We start from the raw sequence: 8,488 nt of genomic DNA, 5'->3' as shown, positions 1-8,488 counted from the left end.
ATGCAGATGCAGATCTGTTCTGATTGCATAAAAAACTTTATTTTACTCAGATTTTAGGTATATGGCGGTTAGGGTTGGGTGATATGGGCATAATTTCATATCTTGATAACAATATTTATCATGATTTAGCATGTTTTATTCTTCTATTCATTTTGTTGGTATTTTTCGTTGTGATTTATTATCACTTGTTTCTCTCTATTTTTTTATTTTATTTATTTATTTATTTATTATAATTATTATTATTATTTTTTCTTTTCCCTATTTATTTTTCTCTATTTATTTTTTATTTATTTTCACTTATTATTATTATTATTATTATTATTATTATTATTTCTATTCAATTTTTTTAATTCTATTCATTTTTATTTTATTTGTATTCATTTATCTAATTAGTTTTTCTTTTTCAATTCCTTTTATATACTTATCTTCTCTTCTCTCCTAATATACAGTAAGTATAAATAAACATGTTATTTTTCAGTTCGCTTTTACTTTGAAAATGAAGGGATGAGTGAAGCAATAGCAACACGAAAACACCAGGAGCTGTTTACCTTCTTAAAGCTTGCTTCACAGGTCTTTTTCACAGCAGACATGTTGACTTGTCACAGGAGGAAAAGCACAGGTGTTACTGATTAACATTAACGACGGCTGCCATCCAATCAAGTGTCCCCAAAGTCATGACCCTGAAACTGAAGCAGTCATTTATCATTCATTTATTTTATAATTTACACCTGTTCTGTTCCTACAAAAAAAAGCTATGTTTACCTCTTTTGTGTCATTGCCAATTAATTAATCACAGCTCTTATTCCTCAGATAAACTTGATGGGCTTAAAATGAGTCTATTTTTGTGCATTAAAGTAAGAGCAAAACTCTGAACCATCTAACTCTGTGCTTTGAGTTAACAAAAACCAAAAACCCAGAGTTCAGAGACAGTGTCACAGCTGTCTCACTGCTCTGAGAAAAAATTTCCAAGAACATGCATTAAATTAAATCTCAAGAAATCTGTTTTTGATGAACCGTAACCATGTGCTCGTAATACCAAAGTGTATTTCTACGCTGGCGCGGTAACATGAGAATGAAGAAGGAAGTTTGGAAAACTCTGTGGTCACTTTATTTACTGTTTAGATCCAAAATAAGAGACATAAAAAGGCAGTAGAACAGTTTCAGAACACTTTTTCAGCTGAATCTAAGATGCATTTCTTAAACAGAATTTGCTATTTGCACACAAAATGCATGTAAAATATTACCACTTGAGCTTTAATTTACAGTTGTGCATGGTTTTGAGAAAATAAAGTGCCCTTATAAACACCAAACCTGTGCTTTAAAAAATGTTAATTGCTCTCAGTGAGTGCGTTCACCGCAGCATGCGACAGCTTGTGAAAGCATAAAACATAACAGTGGTCGTGCCACTTACATGTCGGGTTGGAAAGGCAACAGAATACTGTTTATTCATTTTGTCACCGCCTGTTTTCCTTTCGGTGAAGTCAGGCCAATTACAAACCGAAGCACGCCGGTTCCACGTGATATCACAGGAAGAGGATCATTAGACGCTGACCAACGTTTCCTGTGGTCATTAGGTCTGATGTGAGGGACAGAAATCACCTCCACTCCTGTGCTGTGCTGCTTCGTCCGTGTCACTGCGCTGGAAATATGTCGACGTGTGGAATGTGTGTGGATGTTTTCCTAAGTATGATGCAATCGTCTAGGTTTCAGGAGACCAGGAATAATGAATCGTTTCTACACCAATTTGCTGGCTGAAGTAGATGGTTGGATTAGCTTCGGCTCTGGGAGTACTGCAGTGTCATTTTTAGGGCTGTCAATCGATTAAAGTATTTAATTGAGTCCATAGTTAATCGTGATTAATCGCAAATTAATTGCACATCTGTTCTCGTAACTCGTGGGTATCAATAGAACCCATTTTCATTCACATATCTTGAGGTCAGAGGTCAAGGGTTTCTCACTTTGCTGTCAGGTAATCCATATTTGGACAAACAAGACTGGAAAAAACGGTGGTGGAAGAAGTATTAAGACCTTTTACTTCAGTAAAAATAATAATACCACAGTGAAATAATACTCTGTTACAAGGAAAATACTTTTTCTTAAGTAAAAGTACAAAAGTATTAGCATCAAAATATACTTTAAGTACCAAAAGTAAAAGTACTGGCCCATTAGAAAAAAAAAAAAATTCTATTATTGTATTATAATTATTGATGCATTAGTCAAATGCTGCAGCTAGTAAAGGTGGGGCTTATTTTTTAATTTATATATTTTATTATTGTGAATAAATAGGATATCTTTATCCATAATAATACATCATCATTTATTTGTTTATTATATATTATTATTATTATTATTATATTATTATATAATAATAATAATAATAATAATAATAATAATAATAATAATAATATTATTATTATTATTATTATTATTTATTATAAATGCAGTGCAGTAAAAAGTACAATATTTACCTCTGAAATGTAGTGGAGTAGATGTATATAAATTAGCAGAAAATGGAAATACTCAAGTAAAGTACCTCAAAATTGTACTTAAGTACAGTACTCGAGTAAATGTATTTAGTTATTTTCTACCACTGCTATACAACAACAAAACAGAAAATGCAAAATAGTAACACACTTCCATAAAGTTTTCCAGAGACAGATTTAAGACGTTGAAGCCGCTGACGTTGAGATATCTCAACTTTTACTCCCTAGTATGAGCCAAGCTGCAGAGATCCAGCATCCTACACTTCCCATAATGCAACTGTTCTGTCCTCATGAGGAGAGAGCAGTCACACGGTTCATTCACATATCTCAAAACGTCTCCATCAATAGAGCTATTGTAGAGAGTTTTACGGCCGTGTGTTAATGTGTTTCTGGGCAGGAGTGTGACGGGTTACCTTCAACAGGATTAGAGTAATCACATTATGAAATATGGTGAATATGATCCATACATGTTTACTTTTTCTGCTTCTCGGCAGTCCGTCAGTCCACTCACACACACCTGAACACACACGCCTGCCAAAAACCCTTTATAATTAAATCTGACTGCACCAGACGGTATTTAGATTAAAAGTACCGGAAAAAGATAGACAACACAAAGATATTCACTGTACAAAGATAGATGACACAAAGATATTCACTGTACAAAGATAGATTACACAAAGATATTCACTGTACAAAGATAGATTACACAAAGATATTCACTGTACAAAGATAGACGACACAAAGATATTAACTGTACAAAGATAGACGACACAGATATTCACTGTACAAAGATAGATAACACAAAGATATTCACTGTACAAAGATAGACGACACAAAGATATTCACTGTACAAAGATAGATAACACAAAGATATTAACTGTACAAAGATAGACGACACAGATATTCACTGTACAAAGATAGATAACACAAAGATATTCACTGTACAAAGATAGACAACACAAAGATATTCACTGTACAAAGATAGACGACACAGATATTCACTGTACAAAGATAGATAACACAAAGATATTCACTGTACAAAGATAGATAACACAAAGATATTCACTGTACAAAGATAGACGACACAAAGATATTCACTGTACAAAGATAGATGACACAAAGATAATCACTGTGCAAAGATAGATGACACAAAGATATTCACTGTACAAAGATAGACGACACAAAGATATTCACTGTACAAAGATACATGACACAAAGATATTCACTGTACAAAGATAGATGACACAAAGATATTCACTGTACAAAGATAGGCGACACAAAGATATTAACTGTACAAAGATAGACGACACAGATATTCACTGTACAAAGATAGACGACACAAAGATATTCACTGTACAAAGATAGACAACACAAAGATATTCAGTGTACAAAGATAGACAACACAAAGATATTCACTGTACAAAGATATATGACACAAGTATACTTATTACATGAAGTATATCTGGGAAACATACTATAATCTATCTCTGTATCTAATGTTCAAATCAGTTTAGACTTCCTTTCTTTAACTTTTCAGACTGAAGATAAAACAGTGACTGGTATGTTTTCCGCGGCATATGCACAGAATTAAACTTTCCCCACTTTCATCCCCATTATGTCAACTCTGACTCGGAGCACTCTTCTCCGACCTTGGACATGAAGGTAATCTCTGTCCGTCAAGATTACTGCATGTATACGAGAGAACACCGCAGCTTAAGGAGAGGCCTCGCTCTCCAGTGTTTTATTTATTTGGCTGCACGTTGGAGCCAAACGCTTTGGTTTTCAATTCTCCGCTGCCGTATGGGAAAGGTTCTTGAACGAGGGCCAAATATGTGTGTGACTGGAAATCACCCCGGTGTTTGATGGTGGGAAGTTAAATTAAATCAATTTTTAAGGTGGATCCAAAAAAAAAGAAGCTTGAAAAGCCGTCTGAAGTCATTGTCTGTGCATGTTGGGCTGCAGTCTGGCCAAAGTCTGGGCTCACTGGGTTTGAGTTTGCCCTTCAAGTGAAGCTTGTTTTCTTGACACCTGAAATAACTTCCAAATATAAAAGAAGACAAAGCTCTCAGTGCTGGAGAAACATTTTCTACACATGCAGTCTATTGAATTTGTTTATGTCAGAAGTTTTTAAGTTTATAAGAAGACATTTTCATTTCAGTATTTAAAAACAGAGCATGTCATACTCGGGGAAACACCAAATTAGTCTCGGTAAAGATGAACGTTACTTATTTAGAATACTCCGAATCACAGCACTGAAGCAAATAACAAATAAAAAAACTAAACCCCCAGATTCATAAAATGGAAAAGTTTAATTCAAGAAGTAAAAGTTATGGAAAAGGGAACTCACAAAATAAGGAATACGAGGATGATATATTGCAGTTTATTATCTTTTTTCAACTGTAAATCATGCAGTTTGTCAACATCTGTATCTTATCTAATATCTAATAGGATAACGTTTTCAGGTCAGAGGTCAAGGGACCCCTTTGAAAATGGTCATGCTAGTTTTTCTTCGCCAAACTTTGCAGCGTTATTTAGCGTTCTTCCGAACAAGCTAGCATGACATGGTTGGTACCAATGGAATCATCAGGTTTTCTAGTTTCATATGATACCGGTATCTTTACGACTGAGTCCGCTACAACCTCTGAAAGACAGAATAACGACCGGACTGTTGGATTGTTAAGAGGTTAATAGTTTACATAATAAAAGATCGATACTTGATCCAACTCTGTGGGAAAATATTTATTAAATATGAAAAAAAAATGCCTTTATAATGATCTAAATTTAGAAAAGAATAGGGCTGTTGAAATGATGTTTTTTCATTCATGTATCATGATTCTTGCATGCAAAATCTCTGCAGGCTCTTTAAGTGGCGTAGTTATTGTCTATAATAGCTTGGGTTAATATGTAAAGTATATAAATCTTATAAATTTACCCGAGGGGACTTTTAACATTTCCGACACATAAATAAGCAGGAGACCAGAAAGTATTAAAGGTTATAACACAAAGATGTGATTCTTTCTCCCTCATACTAGTATTTCTTTTGCAATGCTCTTATAAAACGGATCCAGACGGCATGAAACAGAACATAAACATGAGTTTAATAGCGGTGCCGCTGGGAGTGGTGGCAGAGCGGTACAGTGTGGATTCAGGAATAAGCCTGCAACAAGAAGAAGAAGAAGAAGTCATGTCCAGGGGATCGGATAAATGTTTGCTTTGAACTCCGTACAAGTGTTAAACTCTGCATTCCCACACTCAAATAAACTTAATATGGCTAAAAGTAAGATGGATTAATAACATGTTATAGCATATTTGTCTCATGGAGGCTTAGACATAGATTCAGAGTAAAGGTGAAAGTTTCCAAAATGAAATAAAAAAACTTTGGTCTGAGCCATTTTGGCCCGGTTTCTGCTTCTACTAGAGGACTTTACAGCACAACAAGCTGGAGTTTGACTTGAGTCCTACTTTCAATAAATACTTGGTCCCAATTCTGACCAAGATATGCACTCAGCGAGTGTCATGTCCCAAGTTCTGAGAGGTAAAATTACCGTTTTTCTCAGTGGAGTCTGGTGGCTCTGAGAGACAGCGATATAATGGCTTCAATACCCCGTCCTAAAGGAGTGTCTGACGGCGAGATAAACCGCCCATATCGCCCAACCCCTACGTCAGACAGCCCTGAACTGAAGCCGTAATATCGTTCTCTTCAAAGCCACCAGACTTCGTTGAGAAAAAACTTAATTTGACCTAATTTTACATTACTTCTAAAAACTACAAAACTTCAAATATAACCCTGCCTTGCTGAATAAGAAGCAACACCAACACATCTTTCCTCTTCCTCTAGTACGACCCAAACTACTTAATACATCTCCAAACGTCAGTACCAGCTGGACCACTGTGCCACTTTTGGGTGTGACCAGACAGTAATTTTATTTTCTAACGTGAACAAGCTCTCTATTCTGCAGTCAGGAAAGGCAGCTGTCTCACTGGAGGCAAAGGTATGAAATATAATAACCTAAAAACACGAGACAATGAGCCAGAACCTTGTCTCTTTTCCATGAAAACACGGCTGTCAGAGCCGTCCAGACTAATTAAAGGATCGTTTCCACATAAATGATGGATTTCTTTTCTTCCACCTATCCTGCAGGTCATGCTGTAGTCAGTGGTTGGGTGGGAATTTACAGCCACCTCTTCCACGGGCAATTTGCAGCACACATTACCCGCTTTGAACCAGGAGGAGCACCAAACCACAGGTATTTCAGCCCCATGTTGTGAAACAGTTGAAAGTATCATTAGAGAGTCTTGTCGTGTGTTTTCGGGAACATTTGTCAGAGTGATGTTGAACAGAAATACTCTTTTTTGTGCATGTGACTTTGAGCTGAATTCCTTCCTGATTGTGTGTCAGATGAAGCCACAAAGCCCTGCTTTATTTCCGCACTTGGCAAAATATTTGCATTAATATCTTCAAAAACAGGCTCACTTTTACGCCTCTCAAAACCAGACCGCCAGAAACCGAATGTTGATCCCAGATTCTGTCTATTACGGGTTCAAAAGCACACACTCAGACGTGATACAGAGACACACACAATAGACTGTTTCCATCCAAAGCTACTCAGACATCATTAAGACAAACAGGCTGCAGCCGTGACACCAAAGGGCTCTTTACAGGGTGCAGCATAAAACACAGATGCATATCTCGACAGGCAAAATAAAGGAATTTATATGTGTGTTTGCGTGTGTGCATCCAGAAACAGCAAAACTAAGCTGGGCAGTAGCAGCAGAAGTTGAAGCAGACAGTGCAAACAATTCCCAGCATTCCTCCGAGGAGCAGAGTAAACTGACCCCGGCCTTCTTCTGCCACACAGGCTGAGACACCCGCTATCACGCCAAAGCGTGTAACAGACCTGCCTGTCGACCAGAGGACAGCGTGTCAGTATCACGTTTTACCTCGCCGAGAATATTACAAGCTCGTTTGAAAGTGCATTACCAACAAAACCACTTAGGTTTAGGAAAAACGTCATGACTTAACCTCTTAGGGTGCTGCAAGGTGTGGTTCGCCTACAGACATTCCCAAAATAAATCAAGAATAGCTCCACAACTAGCAGGTCTATATGCATGATCTTGGTCTCTATGGATAGGTAAGACCTCAGAGAATTCATCCCAAGTGTGAGTAACATTGTGACTGTTACTATGCCTGAGTAAACTGTGATGAACCAAAGGAAAAATGTACATTTTAATCCTCGCCTAAAATGTTTTCTAGATTAAACAGTGAATAACTCCATTATAGCAATGATGCCATGCACAGAGATAACACTGAATTCATTCAGCAACTCCTTGACTACATCTGTGCCAAAGCAGATATAAATAACACAAAGCAGATAGATTCTACAAAGGTTTTAGTCAGGATAGGACCAGGCGGACTCTCCATTTGGCCACTTGGATACCCAAAGTGTGCCAAATGGGTTTTCTACCTCTTGAAGGGAATCTGGCTCTAAATTACTGCTGATATCCACTACAGGAGGCTATGTGCACACAATGGAGCCTTTAACCATGACATTTACCCTGTGAGTCATCACATTCTACCATTGTGCACAGTATAAAATCAATAAAAAACAACTTAATTTTGACTCCAAATGGAGCAGTTTTATTATAATAATGAAATATGATCAAGTACGAGGCGTCGCTGACGGGGTGCCTGAGCTACATGTGTGTGTAGTAAGAGATTTGGATATTCAAGGGGTATAAATTCCCATTGGATACCAAACATCCCTTAAATACTTAAAGGAATATCCCTTAAGGTTACACTGACATCTCACTGTTCTTTATTATCCAGCGAAATGACTTCCAGGCATGGAAACAGCTGAAGTCAGCCGTCTCTGGGAGACTTTATCAACTCCAATATGTCTCACAACTCAGTGCTACAGTGTTGATGTATTAATCTCAAACCTGCCTCACATCAAATTGATGTGAAGAGTGTCTGGAGCAGGAACAGAGATGAGACTGTAGACTGT

This window comes from Sebastes umbrosus, chromosome 24 (assembly GCF_015220745.1).
Source record: "Sebastes umbrosus isolate fSebUmb1 chromosome 24, fSebUmb1.pri, whole genome shotgun sequence".
NCBI lineage: Eukaryota > Metazoa > Chordata > Actinopteri > Perciformes > Sebastidae > Sebastes > Sebastes umbrosus.
The sequence above is the reverse complement of the archived record's forward strand: the minus strand, read 5'-3'. Positions refer to the sequence as shown.